Consider the following 22419-nt stretch of genomic DNA (forward strand, 5'->3'; position numbering starts at 1 on the left):
TAAGCCCTCCAATTTCGCTCTATAAATTAATCATCTAAGGTGTACCTCAGTTGAATAAAGTTGTTTAACACTGTAAATTAATTGGTTTGGTCAGAAAGATAGGGAAGCGATTTTCGACATGTTTCGAAAGCCCATTTTCTAAGGTATGGGTTGATTCCCTTTTTACATGTTTGATTAAGGGTTTAGAAATGTTATAGGGATATAAATATGGAAGGGGAACATGAAAGTATGTAGGTTATTGCTGAAGCGTATAGGGGCTGTTTTGAAGCATTTCTAGTCGGCCTAAAGTTTGGTTAGTGTCGTTGTTACTGTGGTGTTGTATTTGTAAGTTATTTGTATATGTTGCAGGGATGGAAATGTTTTGAAATAGGGGTATAAGTGCTTATGGTTGCACCAAATTTATGCTCCATTCCGTATGGTTATGATATTATGAAATAAAGGTTGAAAACCATATTTTAGAGTCGTTGTAGTTGAATTGAAATCGCATAGTGTTGTTATGATTATGGTGTTATATTTAGAGATGGTTTAATTGAGTATTGTAGGGATGGAACATAGGTCAAAATAGGTGTGGGTTCTGCTGATTTTAGCCACATAACTCTCCGTTCCGTATGGTTAAAGATTTTACGAATTAACAATTGAAAACCTTATTTTGGTATCGTAAGTTTGGGCGAATTGTTTAGAGTTTGTATTGTGTAATATGGGAGTGGTTTAATTATACATAGATTCTTATTATTGTTTTGGTTGGATGCACTAATTGAAGATGTAATTGGAAGTTTGGATAGGGCAGATTATAAGGGAGATGCTGCCCAATTTCCATTAAATTCCTAACTAGTCGATACACTAGTCAATAAGGATAAATGAGGGGAATGATTCCTATGGGGGATTAATTGTAGATATGGAATCTATCAAGTCAAGTGTTATTGAAATTAGTGTTACTTTCATGTTAAATAGGTTCAGAGGTTGACGAGACAAGCACGGTTAAGAAGAAGCCATAAGAGGTATGTAAAGCTATCCTTTTTTTCTCTTTGCATGGCTTAGCCATAAGTGATGGATATATAAAATGTGGGGATAATTCCATTCATAGAACCCCAAGTATGATTCATAATTCTTATCCACTGCTTGATATGAAAACTCCTGCAATATTTGAGTAGTTGCATTTCAAGTCTTCTACGTGTTGAAAAGCATTACATGTAAAGCCTATCTCTTCTTTCTTTTGGCATGTCTCAGTCTTAAGTGGATTTTGTATATAATGTTGGAATAATTCCATTCATAGAACCCCTAGTATGGTTCATAAATCTTATTCACTTCTCGATGTTCGAACTTCTATGATAGTTGATTTATGGCCTGATAAGTCATTGACATGACGAAAAGTAGTACACGTGAAGCCTATCCCTTCCCTCTCCTGAAATAGCTTAATATAAGTGAAGCGATATATGATAGGAGTTAGAGGTAATTCTCTTTGTAGGTTCCGAGCATAACTCATGACTTGTACTCAGTTTTAGGTTGTAAGGTTCTTAAAGTAATTAACCTACGACCCTCAAGCCTTCTACATACTAAATAATGATTGGATGTGTAAGCTCATATACCTGGAGGCTCTTTGCATACTTTATGATAATATGTTGAGGGATTTTTGATATGTTACCAAGTGTTATGTGCACGTATATGCATTATACTATATAAGAATAGGGCCAAACATTCCTTGGCATATTTTACTATATAAGGATCGGGCTGTACGTTCCTCGGCATATTTTACTATATCAGGATCGAGCCGTACATTCCTTGGCATCATTATATTATATATGGATTGGGACGTACATTCCTCATCATCATTATATTATATATGGATTAGGACGTACGTTCCTCGGCATTATTGTACTATATATGGACTGGGACGAACGCTCCTCGGCACTAACCTATTATATCTATATGGATCGGGTTGTACGTCCTATTGCGCTAATAATATACATATGCCTATGATGATAAAATGATGCATTTGTAACACCAAGTCCCCGAGCAGGCCGGATACGGTATGTGGTAATGGTATACATGACCTTATTTAATAAGGTGAAGGTATAATACTCTGTTAAATGTTATATTTGTATCCTACATCCCTAATTCAGTTGTAATCTCACTTATGACGTGTTATGCTTTATATACTCAATACATGTATCGTAGTAACCCTCTTTCTTTGTGGGGCTGCATTTCATGCCTGCAGGTACAAATATTCACTTTGGGGATTTGTCAGCTTCGAATTTCCACCCAGCTATATTGGAAGCGCTCTATTGTTCCGAAGCCTAATTTTTGGTGCAGATCTTCCAATGTATATATTCATTTACTCAGGGGTACGACGGGGGCCCTGTCCCGCCATATGTTATTATTGATACTCTTAGAGGTCTGTAGGTATATGTATGCGGGTCGTTTGTAAGTTTATTTTAGTTGTGCCTATACGGTGTGTTGTAGATGTTATTATGTTATGGAAGCCTTGTCGGCTTGCATGCTCTTCCGTAATGTAATACGAATGAAAGAGGCTACATATATATGAAAGTGTTATCACGCACTAGGGTTTGTATGTATAGTTCTTATATCTAATAGTTATGTATACGAGGGTCCAGGTCAGACCCCAGTCACGGCCTATGGGGTTGGGTCGTGATACCTTCAAGATAGGCAAAAATTTGAGGAGTCTTTCATTGTGGTCGTGGGTATGTTGAAAGTCTTTTGGCTTGGATCTTTATGTATTATTAGATTTGGGTTCTACTTTATTATTTGTTTCTCCTTATATTTGTATGAGATTCATTATTAGTTTTGAGATCTTGCTAGAGACTTTTTTGGTCTATACTCTGCTTGGTGATTCAGTTATGGCTACAAGGGTCTATAGAAATTATCCACCTTTGATATTTCATAAAGTCACCTCTGTTGATCTTGATATGAACGACTTTGATGCTATTCTTGGTTTGTATTAGATTCATGCGTGTTATTCCTCTATATATTGTAGAACCCGTGTAGCTAGGTTTCAGTTTCCTAATGAGCCAGTCCCAAATGAAAAGGTAGTATTCCATGTTTAAGGGTAAATTCATCTCATGCCTTAAAGATCATAAAATGATTTCCAAAGGTTGCATCTATCATCTAGTTTGGGTTAGAGATACTTACTCCAAAACTCTTACTCTAGAGTCAGTTTCAGTTGTTAATGATTTTACTGAAGTTTTCCCCGATGATCTCTCAGGTATTCCTCCCAAAAGGGAAATAGACTTTGATATCAATATACTCCCGATATTCAGCCTATGTCTATTCTTCCTTACTTAATGGCCCCAAAAGAATTGAAAGAATTAATGGATCAGTTGAAGGATTTGGTAGACAAGGGTTTCATTAGACTGAGTATCTCTTGATGGGGTGCTTCGGTTCTCTTTGTAAGAAAACAGGATTTCTCTTTTCGCATGTGTATTGGTTATCGGCAATTAAACAAGGTCACAATTAAGAATAAGTATTCCATTCATTGGATTGATGACTTGTTCGATCAACTTCAAGGAACAAGCTACTTTTTAAAAATTGATCTTATATCGGGTTATCATCAACTTCGAGTGAGGGATTGTGACATTCCGAAGACAACCTTTAGAACTCGATATGGTCACTTTGAATTTTTGGTTATGTCTTTTGGACTAACCAATGCCCCTACAACTTTTATGGATTTGATGAACATAGTCTTTAAGCAATACTTGGATATGTTTGTAATTGTCTTTATTGATGATATTTTGATCTATTCTGAAAGTGAGGAAGAGAATGCCAATTATTTGAGGATTGTGTTGCAAATTCTCAAGGACCGTCTGTTATATGAAAAGTTTAGTAAATGTGAATTTTGGCTAGGGTCAGTTGCGTTACTTGGTCACATTATTTCTAGAAAAAGAATTATGGTAGATCCATAAGAGACCGAGGCAGTTAAGAACTGGCTTAGACCATTAAATCCTTTCGATATTCAAAGTTTCATGGGCTTAGCTGGTTATTATAGATTGTTTGTGATAGGTTTCTCTTCCATTGCATCACCCTTGACTACTTTGGCTCAAAACAAGGTGAAATTCCAATTGTGCGAGGCATGTGAGAAGAGCTTCCAAGAGTTGAAGGATAGACTTACCTCTACTCTAGTGTTGACTATACTGGAAGGTTCTGATGGGTTTGTTGTGTATTTTGATGCTTCGTAAGTTTGTCTTGGTTGTGTACTAATGCAAAATGGTAAAATGATAGCATATACCTCAAGGAAACTCAAGATACATGAGAAGAATTACCCAACTCATAACTTGGAGTTGGTAGCAGTTGCATTTGCTTTGAAGTTATAGAGGCACTATCTATATGGTGTCCATGTGGATGTTTTCACCAATCACAATAGTTTGCAATATGTGTTCACTCAAAAAGACTTGACCCTTCAACAGTATAGATGGATTAATTTATTAAAGGATTATGACATGTGTGCTATACCATCCAGGTAATGCAAATGTGACTGCCGACGCCCTTAGTAGAATGTCCATAAACAGTGTTGATCATATTGAGGATGAAAAGAAAGAGCTACTTTGGGATGTACACATATTAGCCCATTTGGGTGTTGATTGGTTAATTCAGTGTTTTTATACAAAATGGTTCTGCATTATCTCTTGTCAGGGATATAAAGGCAAAGCAAGATAGTGATCCTACTTTGGTTGAATTGAAGAATGTGGTTGCCGAAAAAGCCATTGAGGGTTTCTCCCAAGGGGGAGATGGTGTTCTTAGATATCAAGGCTGATTGTGTGTTATGAATGTTGATGTATTGAAAGATATGATATTGTCTAAAGCTCATAATTCACGTTACTCTATTCACCTCAGTTCCGCTAAAATTTATCGGTATTTGAGGAAAGTGTATTGGTGGAATGGAATGAAAAAAGATATTGTAGAATTCATGCCTAAGTTTCCTACTTTTCAGCAAGTAGAAGTTGAGCGTAAAAAATTGGGAGGTTTGGCTCAAGACATTGAGATTCCTACTTAGAAGTGGAAAGCCTTGAATATGGACTTTGTTACTGATTTTCCTCGTACTCATAGATAACATGACCCTATTTGGGTTATTGTAGATTGAATGACTAAGTCAACTCATTTTCTTCCTGTTAACACTTTATATTCAGGCAAGGACTATACTAGATTCTATCATCTCAGATCAAGATACTTAGTTTAAATCCCATTTTAACATATTTTTCTAAAAGGGTCTTGGTACTTTAGTGAAGCTTAGAACAAATTTTCACCCATAAACGGATGGTCAGGCCTAGCGTACCATTCAGACATTCAGTATTAAGTGTATTTTGTATGTAATGTTGGAATAATTTCATTCATAGAACCCCTAGTATGGTTCGTAAATATTATTCACTTCTCGATATTTGAACTCCTGCGATAGTTTATTTATGTCCTTGTAAGTCATCAACATGATGAAAAGTAGTACACGTGAAGCCTATCCCTTCCCTCTCTTGAAATAGCTTAATATAAGTGAAGCAATATATGATAGGAGTTAGTGGTAATTCTCTTTGTAGGTTCCGAGAATAACTCATGACTTGTACTCACTTTTGGGTTGTAAGGTTCTTAAAGTAATTAAACTACAACCCTCAAGCCTTCTACATACTGAATAATGATTGGATGTCTAAGCTCATATACCTAGAGGCTCTTGGAATACTTTATGATAATATGTTGAGGGATGTTGGATATGTTACGAAGTGTTATGTGCACGTATATGCATTATACTATATAAGGATGGGGCCAAACGTTCCTCGGCATATTTTACTATATAAGGATCTGGTCGTAGGTTCCTCGGCATATTTTACTATATCAGGATCGGGCCGTACATTCCTTGGCATCATTATATTATATATGGATTGGGATGTACATTCCTCAACATCATTATATTATATATAGATTAGGACGTACGTTCCTCGGCGTCATTGTACTATATATGGACTGGGACGAACGCTCCTCGGTACTAACCTATCATATCTATATGGATCGGGTTGTACGTCCTATAGCGCTAATAGTATACATATGCCTATGATGATAAAATGATGCATTTGTAACACCAAGTCCCTGAGCAGGCCGGATACGGTATGCGGTAATGGTATACATGACCTTATTTTATAAGGTGAAGGTACAGTACTCTGTTAAATGTTATATTTGTATCCTACATCCCTAATTCAGTTGTAATCTCACTTATGATGTGTTATGCTTTATATACTCAATACATGTATCATAGTGACCCTCTTTCTTTGTGGGGCTGCATTTCATGCCCGCAGGTACAAATATTCACTTTGGGGATCTACCAGCTTCTAATTTCCACCCAGCTATGTTGGAAGCGCTCCATTGTTCCGAAGCCTAATTTTTGGTGCAGATCTTCCAATGTATATATTCATTTACTCAGGGGTACGACGGGGGCCCTGTCCCGCCATATGTTATTGTTGATACTCTTAGAGGTCTGTAGGCATATGTATGCGGGTCGTTTGTAAGTTTATTTTAGTTGTGCCTATACGGCGTGTTGTAGATGTTATTATGTTATGGAAGCCTTGTCGGCTTACGTGCTCTTTCGTAATGTAATACGAATGAAAGAGGCTACACATATATGAAAGTGTTATCACCCACTAGGGTTTGTATGTATAGTTCTTATATCTAATAGTTATGTATACGGGGGTCCAGGTCAGACCCCAGTCACCTCCGTTGATCTTGATATGAATGACTTTGATGCTATTCTTGGTTTGGATTAGATTCATGCATGTTATGCCTCTATATGTTGTAGAACCCGTGTGGCTAGGTTTCAGTTTCCTAATGAGCCAGTCCTAAATGGAAATGCAGTATTCCATGTTTAAGGGTAAATTCATCTCATACCTTAAAGAGCTGAAAATAATTTCAAAAGGTTGCATCTATCATCTAGTTAGGATTAGAGATACTAACTCTAAAACTCGTACTCTAGAGTCAGTTTCAGTTGTTAATTAATTTACGGATGTTTTTTCTGATGATCTCTCAGATATTCCTCCCGAAAGGGAAACAGACTTTGATATCAATATCCTCCTGATACTCAGCCAATGTCTATTCTTCCTTACATAATCGCCCCAAAAAAATTGAAAGAATTAATGGATCAGTTGAAGGATTTGGTAGACAAGGGTTTCATTAGATTGAGTATCTCTTGATGGGGTGCTTCGTTTCTCTTTGTAAGACAGAAGGATTGCTCTTTTCGCATGTGTATTGGTTATCGGCAATTAAACAAGGTCACAATTAAGAATAAGTATCCCATTCATTGGACTGATGACTTGTTGGATCAACTTCAAGGAGCAAGCTACTTTTTAAAAATTGATCTTATATCGAGTTATCATCAACTTCGAGTGAGGGATTGTGACATTCCAAAGACAACCTTTAGAACTTGATATGGTCACTTTGAATTTTTGGTTATGTCTTTTGGACTAACCAATTCCCTTGCAACTTTTATGGATTTGATGAACATGGTCTTTAAGAAATACTTGGATATGTTTGTAATTGTCTTTATTGATGATATTTTGATCTATTCCAAAAGTGAGGAAGAGAATGCCAATCATTTGAGGATTGTGTCACAAATTCTCAAGGACCATCTATTATATGAAAAGTTTAGTAAATGTAAATTTTAGCTAGGGTCAGTTGCGTTACTTGGTCACATTGTTTCTAGAGAAAGACTTATGGTGGATCCATAGAAGACAGAGGCGTTTAAGAACTGGCTTAGACCATTGAATCCTTCCAATATTTAGAGTTTCTTGGGCTTAGCTGGTTATTATAGATTGTTTGTGGTAGGTTTCTCTTCCATTGCATCACCTTTGACTACTTTGGCTTAAAACAAGGTGAAATTCCAATTGTGCAAGGCATGTGAGAAGAGCTTCCAACAGTTGAAGGATAGACTTACCTCCGCTCCAGTGTTGACTATACTGGAAGGTTCTGATAGGTTCGTTATGTATTGTGATGCTTCATATGTTGGTCTTGGTTGTGTTCTAATTCAAAATGGTAAAATGATAGCATATTTTTCAGGGTAACTCAAGATACATGAGAAGAATTACCCAACTCATGACTTAGAGTTGGCAGTAGTTGTATTTTCTTTGAAGTTATGGAGGCACTATCTATATGGTGTCCATGTGGAAGTTTTCACCAATCACAAGAGTTTGCAATATGTGTTCACTCAAAAGGACTTGACCCTTCAATAAAGGAGATGGCTTAAGTTGTTGAAGGATTATGACATGTGTGCTATACCATCCAGGTAATGCAAATGTGGTTGCCGACGCTCTTAGTAGAATGTCCACAAATAGTGTTGATCATATTGAGGATGAAAAGAAAGAGCTACTTTGGGATGTAAACATATTAGCCCATTTGGGTGTTCGATTGATTGATTTAAATGATGGCAGTGTTGTTATACAAAATGGTTCTGCATCATTTCTTGTCGGGGATATAAAGGCAAAGCAAGATAGTGATCCTACTTTGGTTGAATTGAAGAATGTGGTTGCCGAAAAAGCCATTAAGGGTTTCTCCCAAGGGAGAGATGGTGTTTTTAGATATCAAGGCTGATTGTGTGTTCTGAATGTTGATGCATTGAAAGATATGATATTGTCTAAAGCTCATAATTCGCGTTACTCTATTCACCTCAGTTCCGCTAAAATTTATCGGTATTTGAGGAAAGTGTATTGGTGGAATGGCATGAAAAAAGATATTGCAAAATTCATGGCTAAGTTTCCTAATTTTTAACAAGTGGAAGTTGAGCATAAAAAATTGAGAGGTTTGGCTCAAGACATTGAGATTCCTACTTGGAAGTGAAAAGCCTTGAATATGGACTTTGTTACGGGTTTTCCTCGTACTCATAGATAACATGACCCTATTTTGGTAATTGTAGATCGAATGACTAAGTCAACTCATTTTCATCCTATTAACACTTTATATTCGGGAAAGGACTATGCTAGATTCTATCATCTCAGATCAAGGTACTTAGTTTACATCCCATTTTAAAATATTTTTCCAAAAGGGTCTTGGTACTTAAGTGAAGCATAGAACAACTTTTCACCCATAAATAGATGGTCAGGCCCAGCATACCATTCAAACATTAGAGGATAGGTTGAGAGCATGCATGATTGATTTTGAAGGAAATTCGGATGATCATTTGCGATTGATATAGTTCACTTATAATAACAATTATCACTCTAGGATTATGATGGTTCCTTCTAAGACATTGTATGGTAGGCGGTGTAGATCCTCTATCGGTTGGTTAGAAGTAGGTGAAGTTTATTTTATTGAACCTAAGTTGGTATTTGAGGCTATGGAGTAAGTTAGAATCATTAGAGAAAGATTGAAAACAACCCAATGCCAACAAATGTCCTATTCAAATATATGGAGAAGGAAACTTGAATTTGAGGTTAATGATTGGGCTTACTTGAAAATTTCACCCATGAAGGGTGTGATGCATTTTGGTAAGAAAGGGAAGCTAAGTACTTGCTTTGTTGGTCCATATCAGATTTTGAGGCGTATTGGTAAGGTGGCTTAGTAGTTGGATTTGCCTTTTGATTTGGCATCTGTGCATCCGCTGCTCCATGTGTCTTTGTTGAGGAAGTTTGTTAGTGATCCTAGCTCAATTGTTCTAATGGAAAACATTGAGATTAAAAAGAGTCTTTCATATGCAGAGGTTCCGGTTGAGATTTTGGACCGGCAAGTTAGAAAGTTGAGAAACAAAGAAATTTCTTCAGTTAAAGTGTTATGGAGAAACTAAGAGGTTGAGGGTGTATATGGGAGGCCAAGGTCGATATGATGTCCTGATATCCTCATCTCTTTCCTTTCGTGCCTAGTTGAGGTATTTAGTTGCTTCATGATCCAACAAACCCAAGTCATATATTTCAGTTGTTCTCATGGTTTCATATGCATTCATATTCATGAAATGAGCTTTAAAGTCATGTTTTAGCTTGAAATTAAAGATTTCATGTTTTATGCATTATCAAGATATTTTTACATTCATGTTGGGATGTTATATTCCTTTCCTATTCCATTTATGCTAGTATGAGTCCCATTCGAGGATGAATATTTTAAAGGGAGAGATATTGTAAGACTCCCAAAGTTGGAAAGATGGAAATCAAGGAACAAAAGATGAAATTCAAGAAAATGCATCTTTCTGGCACTATGTGATAAACAAGAAGGCCATCACGGACAGTGATCCTTACCACGCTTGATGGTGTGCAACAATTGTAGTGATTCAAAAACCAAAAACCTATAAGGTTAGGTTCAGGACTGGGACCACAAGCCATGGTGACCAGCACAAGCTGTGGTGCCCACTTTTGTGACCCCTCCCCCGAGACTCTCAAAAAATTCTCCTAGTCAGGGACAACGCTGTACCACAACAGGCTATTTTTACCTTCACGGGCTGTGGTGTGTTCTATTGTGAGCACTCCTACAAACCCTTAAGTCAAGTTACTCACCATGACCCTGACAACGGGCTGTAGTGACCTTCATGGGCCGTCATGGTCTCTGTGATGGAGATCTTAAATATTTTACTATTTCCCAAGATCAAGGTAGTTACCACGATCATCACCAAGGGCCGTGGTGAAGTTCATGGACCGTGATGGGTCCTCCGTGAAGTTCGGTTCCAATTTTAAGTAAGGGTTATTGTAGTATTTTCCATATACTTCTTTAAGGACTGAGGACTATTCGCAAGGCTAGATTCATACCTATTAACTACCCTAAAGACTTCCAACCCTCTCATTCTCAAACATAACTCTCAAAATCCTAAACCCTCTCTACCAAGTTTTCTCTCTAAGGTTTTCTTCTTCCACAAGAAATTCAAGGGAATTTTGTAAGACCTAGAAGTTCAAAAGTCGAAACGAAGGAAAATTCTGGAAAGTGGACTGAAATCGAGTTCTAGGAATCAACCTACGTGTCGTAGAAGCTCGTATGAGTTGTAGAAGTGACTCGTAGGACATATGATGAGGCTTAAAATTTGGCTAAGGGAATGGAAGAGTTAACGAGTCCATGTTATGACTCGTAGAAGAAACGACGAGTCATAGAAATGACTTGTCAAGAGACTTTAGAGCCTCTATCCTTAGGGGTTTCTCAAAGCCTGTAGGACGAGTCTCTTATACAAATCATAGAAGAGTCTACGACTCATAGAGATGAGTCATAAGGAAAGCCCTGAGGGTCAGTTCCTGTGGTATTTCTCAGACCCTACTGGACCGGTCCTCTCTATAACCGTAGAAATTCCAACGAGTCGTAAGGTCCAGTTGTAGGGTCAGTTCTGGCCAGTTTTAAAAGGGGAATTTAGGTCTTTTCCCATGTTTTATCATCAAAGTGTGGTCATTTTGGGGACAGAATCTAAGCTATCTAAAGACACTAAATCTTCCCAAGCCCCTTATTCCTCACATTAACTCCCTAACACAAAATCCTTTCCTCTTAAGGTTTCTCTCAAGGGTTTCATCTTCCAAGCTAGGGTTCCATTCCCAAGGTGTTCAAGTCTCCACTTTCAAAGCTTACATTAGGGATTTATTCCTAGAGGTGTGTGGGTGTCTATTCATTGGTCCTTACATCCATAGAGCCAAATTATTTTTCAAAACTTAATAGCTCAATTTAAATTGTTTTTTTATGTATTTTCATAATATAATTTCAAATGTATAGATTCTTGAATATTTAAAGTTTATTTATCTATCTTAGCAAATATTGACTCTTAATTCATGGAATGGTTGATTTATCAAAGGTTCTTATATGAAAGAATGAAAAGGGTTTTAAAATGTATTGGTGGTTATTTTAAAGGCGTCTTGATGGATGCATTCCATTACTCTCATGCATGCTAGTATTGATGTTAATGATTTGAAAGCTGAATTAAATAGAACCCACCTAGTTTTACTATGTTCTCAATGAAGTTTGAATTGAAAGTTTTTTACTCAAAATAAATATTTATAAAAGCAATGTCTATGATCAAAGGAGTCTTATGAAATGAAAGAATGATAAAATGATTAGAAATGATAGATTCTACTTGTGAAAGGCCAATTCTCACTTGTGTGAATCAAACAAAGGTTTTCAATGAGCTCTTCTATCAAATGCTATTTTGACGATCTAAAGCTATGTGAATGATTATGTTCTTATGTTATATTAAACTATTCCATTAGATTAACTTACCACCGAATGGAGAATTTAGGTGGGATTCGGTAAGGAAATTCTAGTAACAACCCCTTGTCTTATTATGTATGTTTCAATATAGGAGCCTTCGTAAGCTTAGGCTAGTGGATCCATAAATGGCCTTAAATATTAAAGAAATAAATGAAGTCTAATGGAGTTCTACCCAGAAAGTATTATCCCCATGCTAACATAGGGGGTTATATTGGATTTCATGTAATAGTTCACATGGTCTTAGATGTCAGTTATAGTCATCTTCCCACAAAATTAACATTCCAAGTATTATTCATATTGATTGCTTATGCATGAATATATTTATGTACTTTATCTTACAATGCTTTAATGTTTTCATTAAATTGCATGCCTACACACTTAGTACATTCAAATTATTAACAGATACTATTTATTACATGATATCACCATGTAGGGACCTATGTTGCTCCACATTCACCTCTACGCGACTAGTTGAATTCGTTGAAGGGTACTATTTTTGTGAGTTCCCATATTTTAGGAACAACATTACTTTCCTTTTCTAGCTTATGTTATGTATATACTTTTGGATATATTTTACGGTTCTTATTTGTATTTCGATTGAGGGTGATCTAGGGATATGTATTAGCCCCCGCCAAGTCTATATGTAGAGGTATGTTTGGATACAAATGGATGATGGTTTGAGGTTATTAACCACTTGCTTTTAATAATTCTCTCCCTTAGTCCCGTTTCCCTTTTATTTCCGCTTATTGTTCTCCGTCATTATCTATAAAAGTCTAACGAATGTTAAGAGGCTTGGGTGAGGTACCTATGGGTTCCTTATTTGCCATGTTATGTCTAGGCCCTAGGCTTGGGTCATGACAAATTTCTTCAAGGACAAGCCTCCATTCTTTTTAATTTAGGGCTCATCAAGGTCAAGGTATGTGGGACTACATTCATGGACACATTTCACCCATGGAATCCCAAAGAATTCTTCTCAATTACTATTGTAATTTCTATAATTAATTGGCCTAATTGCATGATTTTTATTGGGTCTTCTCAATTATGATATAATTAAATGTCATTAGTCTAATTATGAATAATTCACATTATATTGAATGATTTCAAGTTGAATTTCAATGACCCATGATGTATACTAATTTCAAGTATGATTTATGAGATATGATCATGATTTTCAAGGTTATTTCAGTACAAGCTTTATGAATGAGTTTTAAGATGTTTTATGCAAAGAAGTTTATGAATGTCTTATGAAAATTTATGATAATACGTTAATGATGTCTCTAGTAAGTTTAATGAGAGAGTGAATTGAAATCCTTGAAGGTGACTTAAGAGTCTAATGAAAGGGTGACTTAAGATCCCTAATGAGGAAGGCAACTTAAGACCCTAAAGATGTTTTGTGGAAGGTCTACACCCACATCACATGAGTTAATTGATAATGGGGTATTCCTATGAACAAGTTTTGAATTACGATTATGAAAAGCTTATAATTATTCCAAGTATGATTTATGATTATGACATGATATATATTTCATGGGATGTTGTACTTAGCACCAAGTGGACTTTGAGGTGGGGGCTCGACCTAAGCACTAGTAGCAACCTCTAGTCTCTTAAACTACGTTGCCACCATTAGGTTTGCCAATATGGCTTAGCTAGTGGATCCACATATAGCACACGATAATAATGTAAGACCCAAGAAGATGAAAAGTCGAACGAGCGGAAATTTTCATAAAAATGTGGATTGACTTCAAGTGTATGAGTACTCTTATGAGTCATACTGATTTGTACGACTCATATAAATGAGTAGTAGGATGAGTCCCTGAACTCTTTTAGAACTATTATGAAGAGAAACCTTTACGACTCATTAGGAAGAGTCATCATGGAGTCGACTAGTCGTAATAATAACTCATAGTGAAAGTCCTGATGCTCGGATATCTAATTTATAGGGGACGTACAGGACAAATGCATATAATGATTCAGAGACACTTCGGTGAGTTGTAGAGGGGAGTCATAACACAACTTCAGAGAATTATTTTCATGTCTTTTTCAAGTCCAGCTGGATGAGTCATTCCTATGACTCGTCACTGCCTCTACAAATCATAGTGTTCCCTCATAGGGTTGTTCGACTCTGGTTATATTGAGGGACAGTTTAGTCTTTTGCCTTTAATTTATTAATGTATGTGGATATTTTTCGGACTAGATTCATTACGTAATTGGTCCTAAATAATCATAAAACCTTTTTATTTCCTTATTATTACCCAAACAAGTTTAAGATTTGGTTAGGGTTTCTTCAACATCAAGCCTTTTTCCTCAATTTAAAAGTTCAGTTTCAATCAAGGTATGTAGGGATTGATCCATGAGTCCCTTTCACCCATGGAGTCCCAAGGTTTTTATTTAAATTCTCATGAATTTCCCATTGAGTTGTAACCCTAATTTTGATGAACTGCATTGAGTTGTTTCAATTATATTTTAATCAATATACATGATAATTATAAGTATGTTTATACATGAATTGAACCCCTAATTTTTTTCTTTCCATCGTAAGCTTTTGCTACTTTCATAACATGGAGTTGAATGAAGATTGTCAATGCATGAACTTATTTCACATGATGATATTATGAAGTATGATTATGAATTCAATGATTACAAAGTATTATCATGGTCTTCAGTCAAATTGTCTATGTACATGAGTTTTACTCTAAGTTCAAGTATGAATTAGGATAAAAAATTACAAGTATATTCAAGATATGAATTTCATGCAAGTTATGAAAAAATATGAATTAGGGCCCTATGTGGTGACCTAGGAACCTTATGACGTGAAATATGCAAGTATGATCTATAATAATAAAAGGCCAATACTCACATTGCAATTATTCTATGAAATGAGAAATTTTATGAATTATGAAGATTATGAACAAGTTATGATACATGCTAAGTATGATTACTATGTTATGTATTCCGTGGGATTTGACTTAGCACCGAGTAGACTTTAAGGTGAGAGCCCAACCAAAAGCCTTAGTAGTAGCCTCAAGTCCCTTAAACTATGTGCCACCATAGGTTGCCATCACGGCTTAGTTAGTGGATCCATATATAGTGTATGTTCATGACCCACCTAGAGTATACTCTATGACTTCCATTTTTGCTAACGATTGTCCTTTGCGATTTTCATAAAATCCCTCTAAGAAGAGCACCAATTCAATGAGGGATCAATGTTAATGAGGATCAAGCTTTACCTATCCCTCAAGACAATGGTCCCCTACTCGACCAAGTAAATAATATCGAGTTTTGAATTGCTATTACTATGCTAGCCCAAGTTAAGGCCAATCAAGGGGTTGCAGATCCTCCTAATGCTCCTACTCCAACTTCTAGTGTAGGAGACTTTAAAAGAATGAACCTTTTGGAGTTCCATGGTTCAAAAGTCGATGAGGATCCTCAAGAGTTCATTGATGAGGTCTATTAGATAAGGAGCATTATGGGAGTGTCATAACAATAGAAAGCTGAGTTGGCGGGTTACCAACTCAAGAGTGTTGCTCAAGTATAGTATACTTAATAGAAGATAGAGAGGGTGGACGAAGGACCTATTGAATGGGAAACCTTCAAACTTGCTTTCCTTGATCTGTTTTTCTCTCTTTAGATAAGGGAAGATAAGGTATGAAGTTCATTATTATTTGACAAGGCAACATGGGAAAGAGGGATTATTCCTTGAAGTTCACCAAGCTCTCTAGTTTTTATCCTTCATTGGTTGCCGATCCACGTGCTTAAATGAGTCAATTCATATCAAGGGTATCCAACTTAATTGCTGAGGATTGTCGTACCTCCATTTTTATTAAAGAGATGAACATATCCTATCTTCTAACTTTTCTGAACAAATTGAGGGAGATAAATTCAAAGATATGTGAATAAGAGATTCCAAGAGAGCCAAATATGAAGGTGTGTTCTCTAATTCTAGGACCAGTGGTAGTAGTGGCCATTTTCAACAAAGACAAGGATCGGGGAAGAATTTTGTTAAGGATAGGGTGACATAACCTAAGGTTCATAGAGGAAGAGGTGTGAATTCTAGTAGCCCTTCTTTTCCCAAGTTTGCAAAGTGTGGAAAGAATCACGGAGGGAAATACATGATGGGAATGGGTGCTTTTCATGGATATGGAAATATGGGCCATAAGCAATCCTAGTGCCTTCATGTTGCCAAAAAAGTGGAGAAGGTCTTCCTCAAGGAGGCCAAGTGTAACAAGGTGCCAAATCTTAACCTAAGGGTGGCCAACGCAACAATGATTCTATGCCCTTCATTCCAGGCAAGAGGTGGACGAGACTCCTGATTTAGTCACGAGTATGTTAAGGGTTTTTAACTTTGATGTTTATGCATTACTTGATTCGGGTGCAAACTTATCTTTTATTACTCCATACCTTCCTATGAGATTTGATGTGTTCCCCGAGGTGTTGTTAGAACCCTTTTTGGTTTATAATTCCATTGGTGATTTGGTATTAGCCAAGAAAGTTTATAGAAGTTTTCCTGTGTTAGTCTTGCATAAAATTATCCCTATTTCTAATTCTCTTTACCGAATGGCTCTGTTTGAATTAAGGAGTTGAAAGAACAATTGAAGCATTTATTGGATAAGGGCTTTACAAGGCCAAGTACATCAACAAGGGGTGCTCCCGTATTGTTTGTTAGAAAGAAAGATGGGTTTGCTCCAAATGTGTATAGATTATCTACAATTGAATAAATTCACCATAAAGCATAAGTATTCTATTCCGAGGATAGATAATTTCTTTGACCAATTACAAGGGTCAAGTTACTGCTCAAAGATTGATCTCCATTTCGGTTATCATCAACTAAGGGTGAGGGAGTGTGCTATTCCCAAAATGGAGTTTTGGACAAGGTATGGTCATTTTTAATTCATAGTTATGTTGTTTGGGTTGACTAATTTTCCATCTACTTTCATGATTTAATGAATCAGATTTTCAATCCATACTTGGATATATTTTTGGTTATGTTTATTGATAAAATCTTGATTTACTCTCGGAATGAGGAACATCATATGGGTCACTTGATACTTGTGTGATCATATGGGTCACTTGAGACTTGTGTTGCAAACATTGTGAGACAAGCAACTATTTACCAAATTTAGTAATGAATTTTGGCTAAGGGAAGTTGAATTTCTTGGCTATGTGGTGTCCGGTGATGGTATGTGGTTGATACAAAGAAAATGGAGCCGGTAAAGAATTGGCCTAGACCATTATCTCCTTCGGATATTAGAAGATTTTTGGGCTTGGCCAGATACTATAGAAGGTTTATTGAAGGTTTCTCCTCTATTGCTTCTCCCTTGACTAAGTTTACTCAAAAGAAAGTGATTTTTCAATGGTCGAATGAATCTGACAAAAGTTTCCAAATATTAAAGGATAGGCTAACGTCGACTCCTATTTTGATGTTGCTCGGTGGTGTGGATAGGTTTGTTGTTTATTGTTATACCTTACGTGTTTTGTGTTCTGTTTTGTTGAAACATGATAAGGTTATAGCCTATGGCTCAAGGAAACTTAAAGTATATGAAAGAAACTACCTAACCCATGATATTGAACTTGTGGAGGTTGTATTTGCTTTGAAATTTTGGCGTCATTATCTTTATGGGGTGTATGTTGATGTGTTCAGTGACCACAAAAGCTTGCAATATGTGTATATCCAAAGGGACTTGAACATTAGGCAAAAGAGGTGGCTTGAACTCCAAAGAGATTATGATATGAGTGTGTTGTACTATCCAGGTAAGGAAAATGTTTAAGCCGATGCCCTTAGTCAGTTGTCCATGGATAATGTTGCACATGTTGATAAAGGTAAGAAGGAGTTGGAAAAGGATATCCATAGACACGTTTGCGTATGCATTTTTTCATTCCATTGATGGAGGTGTTATTGTATATAATGGCTCAGAATCTTCTCTTGTGGCATATGTTAAGGCCAAACAAGACCATGATCTAATTATGGTTGAATTGAAGAAGTCGATTGCCAAAAAAACCATTGAGGTTTTGTCCCAATGGGGAGATGGGTTAATTCGTTACCAAGGTCATTTATGTGTTCCTAATGTGGATTACCTAAGGGAATTGATATTGAATGAGGCTCATAGTTCTTGGTATACAATTCATTCGGGATCCACCAAGATGTATCATGATTTGAGGAAAGTGTATTTATGGAATGGCATGAAGAAGGACATTGAGGTGTTCTTGTCTAACTGTCCTAATTGTCAACAATTGAAATTTGAGCATAAGAAATAGGTAGGTTTAGCTCAAGACATTGGAATTCCTACTTGAAAGTGGAAAGATGTGAATATGGACTTTGTAATGAGTTTGCCTCGTACTAGGAGGTAATTTGATTCTATTTGGGTTGTTGTGGACCAAATGACTAAGTCGGCATATTTTCTTCCAACTAAAACTTCTTATGATGCCAAATACTATGCTAAGTTGTACATTCATGAACTTGAGAAACTTCATGGTGTCCGCTTGTCTATTATATCGGATAGAGGTAATTTACTTCATATTTTTGGAAGTCATTTCAAAAAGGGGTCTTAGTGCAAAAGTTAAGCTAAGTACTGTTTTCATAACTCAAATTGATGGATAAGCTAAAAGAACAATCCAAACATTGGAAGATATGTTAAGGGCGTGCGTGATTTAATTCAAAGGAGGTTGAGATGAATATTTTCCATTATTTGAGTTCTCCTACAATAGTAGTTATCACTCTAGAATCCAAATAGCTCCTTTTGAAGCCTTGTATAGGAGAAGATGTAGATCTCAGGTGGGATGGTTTGAAGTGGGTGAGATGGCATTGATTGCCACCGATTTGGAAGTTGATGCAATAGAGAAAGTAAGGCTCATAAGAGAAAGATTAAAGATAGCTCAAAGTCATCAAAAGTCCTATTTTGATATTAGAAGAAGAGAGTTTGAGTTTGATGTCAATGATTGGGTGTATTTGAAGGTTTTACCTATGAAGGGTGTAATGAATTTTGGTAAGAAAGTAAAGTTGACTTCTAGATATGTAGGACATTATCAAAGATTAAATCGTGATAGAAAAGTGGCATATTATTTAGATCTGCCATTTTAGTTGGCTATGGTTCATCCAGTTTTTTATGTGTCGATGTTGAAAAAATTTGTGGGTGATCCAAATTTATTGTTCCATTGAAAACTATGAAAATTGAAGAGAATTTGACTTATGAAGAGGTTCTGGTGAAATCTTAGACCGGCAAGTGAAGAGGTTAAGGAATAAAGATGTTGCATCTGTCAAGGTGTTGTGGAGAAATCAACAAGAACAGAGTGCTACATGGGAATAAGAAGCGGACATGGTAAAGCGTTATCCATATCTCTTTCCTTCCACTCAAGCCTAAGGTACTAAGTTGTTCATGATCAAATCAATTAAACTCCTATGTATCAGTTCTATATGTCATTCATATGCATGCATGTTCATGAAAGTTGATTTAAAATTCATGATTTATGATAAGTTTGTAAATCTCATGCTTTATGTTTTTTGACGTGTCATTGTATTCATATTGGGTTGCTAGTCCTCATTCCATGTCCTTTCTATGCTAACTTAATCTCATTCAAGTATGAATTTCCCAAGGGGGAGATATTGTAAGACCCCAGAAGATGAAAAGTCAAATGAACTGAAATGTTTAGGAAAATGTCGACAGACTTCAAGTATACAAGTCCTCTTACAATTTCCGTGCATGAAGCTATTTCCAATGATGATATTATGAGGTATGATTATGAATTCAATAATTTCAAAGTATTATCATGGTTTTCATTCAAATTGACTATGTACATGAGTTTTACTCTAAGTTCAAATATGAATTATGATAATGAATTAAAAGTATATTTAAGATATGAATTTCGTACATGTTATGAAGAAAAGTGACTTAGGGCCCTATGTAGTGACCTAGGAAGCTAATGAAATGAATTACGCAAGTATGATTTGTAATGATGAAAGGGTAATAGTCACATTGCAATTATGTTATGAACTGAGATATTCTATAAATTATAAAGTTTATGAATAAGTTATGATATATGCTAAGTATGATTACTATGTTATGTATTTCATAGAATTTGACTTAAAACCGAGCAGACTTTGAGGTGGGGCCCTACCAAAAGCTTAGTAGTAGCCTAAAGTACCTTAAATTACGTGCCACCATAGGTTTCCTTCACAACATAGCTAGTGGATCCACATATAGTATATGTACATGACCCGCCTAGCAGGGTAGATCTATCTTGGAAAGTAAATTCTCCTTTCTTCTGTTATATGGTGAAAAATTGGGATTCCATGTAATAGCTCGCATGGTCTTATTATCGGTTACGGTAATATCCCACATATGTATGTTCTCTTATGCTCAATAACGATTCCAAATATGTTCTTTTTATGTTGTGATCATTATGGTTTTCTCATGTCTTCACTTAACCTTTTTATCATGTACGTTATTTGATCATTATATTCTATAATTTACATTGCATGTCATGCCTCATACTTATTACATTCAAACCTACTAACGCATATTTGTTGCCTACATTATGTCATAATGTAGGGTTGAATATCACATTCATACCGTGTCTAGTTGAGCTTTCTTATCAATGGTGTTTTTGGTGATTCCTCATCTATTGAGGGATTGATATGAGTCATCGTTTCTTGATTCAAAATACTATGGTATATTCATATTATTGATTATGAGCTAGGGACATGCCTTAACCCCCACCTATTTTTATTAGTAGAGGAATTTGTTGGAAAAGCTTGTAGTGTCTATGTAGTCGAATTTTTTTTATTAAACAGACCTGACCCAAGGATATCACACCTCACGGAGATTATGGATTAAGCTACATACCCCCAATCCTTAACATAAATAAAATAAAAAAGTACAATGGAGGGGGAAATAAAACCTTACATCGGAACCTAGGTGGTTTATAAGTCGCCTACCTAATAATGTCGATCAACTCATCCCTAATACTATCAAAATGTAAACCTTGATAATAAGCACCTACAAGAGAGGACTCCTCTCGATACAAAATATCTAGGAAAATGTAAATAATGGAGACTCTCCCCTAACAAAGTAAGAAAGAAAATCCTAATACTGTGACATATTCAAAAGAGTTATATCTCTATCCTAAGAAACAATTAATTTGAAAAGGATTGAGCATCCAAAAAAATATAGAGAGACATTTATAACAACATCAGAAAGTAGTATATTAAGGAGGATGTTTGATTCTTTTCAGTTTTCTTATTCTAACTCTTAGCATCCCCATTTTGTCTAGTTTGAAGTAACCTTTGATTTAATGTGAAAGCTATTATAGGTGGTAGAAGTGTTGAGTCTGGTCAATGAAATGACTATGTTTAGAATGTATCAGTAGGGTAGTTTGCTTCTCTATAATCATGTTTACAATGGAAGAACTCCAATAATCTGGTCAAGTCCTGCAATTTTGTAATGTAATTGTGAATGCTCCATGGTGATTTGATGTCCAGTTTCAGCCACTTGATTAATAATTCAGAATCAACCTCCAATATGAACCTACTATATCCATGTTATAAATACCAAGTGATACCAATAAGTGCTGCCTGAACCTCGGCTTGGTTGTTAGAACCATAGAGTAGTGGAGTAGCAAAGGTATAAATAAGATTACCCCTGTGATCTCTCTATATACCCCCAGATCCTATTCTCCTAGGTTCATCTAAGGCACTCCCATCAGTGTTAAGTTTCACAATCGATGGGGAAGGTCTACACTAGCTCATTTTGATTACCTTCATATCATGTTTGCAGTTCTCTACAATAATAATTAACTCCTTCCAGTCAGTAGGCCAATTAATGTAGGGATATGCAGTAAAAATTAACATGTAGAGCTCTTTGATAATATAGAATACAACTCTAGAAATACTAGATTTCTTCCCAGCATATTTACTTACACATCTATTCTTCCATATATTCTAGCAAATGAATATAGGAGTAGCTTGCAGCATAAGGTTGTGAACTTCATTGTTAACTTTAGAGATCCACCAGCTCATCAGGGTACTCCTTATATTTTTATTTTCATGCAGAATTCCCTAGAAATTAGCAAAATATTTCCATACATGTTTGGCGAAATTCCCAGAAGTAAAAATGTGGTCAACATCATCTATTCCTGGTCTATAACAACAGGTACATGTTGTAGGTTGTACTCCAAATGACACAATCTTTTCATTAGTGGGAAGTTTATATCTAAGTGCTCTCCAAAGTAAAAAAGAGACCTTGAAGGGGATATTAGTATGCCAAGTAAATGAATTAGACAAAGTCTTGG

This window comes from Solanum dulcamara, chromosome 9, assembly GCF_947179165.1.
Source record: "Solanum dulcamara chromosome 9, daSolDulc1.2, whole genome shotgun sequence".
In the NCBI taxonomy this organism is placed as follows: Eukaryota; Viridiplantae; Streptophyta; class Magnoliopsida; order Solanales; family Solanaceae; genus Solanum; species Solanum dulcamara.